At 62.3% G+C, this 909-nt stretch overlaps 1 protein-coding gene across 1 annotated transcript in view; it reads left to right on the top strand.

The window, feature by feature from the left end:
* Nucleotides 1-502: 502 nt before the first annotated feature.
* The window catches only part of Ccnl1 (cyclin L1), a gene marked incomplete in the record, with an annotated part of 13,139 nt that continues 12,732 nt past the window's right edge, over nt 503-909 (top strand). The window contains 1 exon segment of the mRNA XM_013518630.1: nt 503-894.

Below are 909 nucleotides of genomic sequence, written 5' to 3'. Positions count from 1 at the left end.
TGTAACCCCAGCACTCGGGAGGCTGAAGCAGGATTGTTACAAACTGCAGACCAGCCTGGGCTACAAAGTGAGCTCAAGGCCAGCCTGAACTGCACAGCGAGACCCTGTGTCAAAAAGAAAACAAAAAAACGAACAACAAAAAGCGGTAGGACCAACCGAGGTGCACACCTTTCTTTCCGTTTTTTTCAGTACTCTACTTTGGGTCAGTACAATTGTTTTTAATTTAGAATTTGAGAAACTTCTGGGAATTGCTACCTCTTGGAAGAAAAAACCCTGAGACTGATTTCTCCCGTTCTGCTCAACTGTAGCAAACACGAATGAACATTCCCGGGCATCACCAAGTCACCTCTGTAAAATCCTCGCCCTCAGATTATTTTTGGAACTAAGGATTTTCCAGATTACTGAAAGTCACCGCGCGGTGCTGGCAAGGGCCGGGATTTCGCAACGCAGCGAGGCGGGCGGCCGCCGCCCCGCCAGCCCGGCCCCGGCTCTCCGCCAGCACCCGAGCCCGGCTTCCTCCGAGGGCGAGCTTTTCACCGGACCGACCCAGGCGCGTCCCTGTTTCCGCGCGACGCTCCGGGGCGGCGCCGTCCGGGCCGCTCGCCCGCCGCCCGCAGTCCGTCCCCAGGCCGTCCCCGCACGGAAGCTGACAGCGCCGGGCCCGCGGGCGAAGGTAGGAGCCGGCCCGACGGGACGCAGGCCTCGAAGGGACGCCACCCTGACAACTCTCAGGGGAAGGTATTTTCGTGACACTCCCTCATTCCGGCACCGAAACGCGTCCGAGCCGGGCGGCCTCGCCCCGAGCCCACACTGGGCGCGCCGGCCGGGAGGGACTAGCTGGCGCGCCGGCCGGCGCGGTGACGTCAGGGCGGACGCGCACGCGGCGTGCAGCGGCCGCCCCGGCGGTCA

Source organism: Chinchilla lanigera, unplaced genomic scaffold, assembly GCF_000276665.1.
Source record: "Chinchilla lanigera isolate Chin_1 unplaced genomic scaffold, ChiLan1.0 scaffold00047, whole genome shotgun sequence".
In the NCBI taxonomy this organism is placed as follows: Eukaryota; Metazoa; Chordata; class Mammalia; order Rodentia; family Chinchillidae; genus Chinchilla; species Chinchilla lanigera.
Note: the sequence above shows the minus strand (reverse complement) of the source record. Positions and strands in the feature narration are given on the sequence as shown.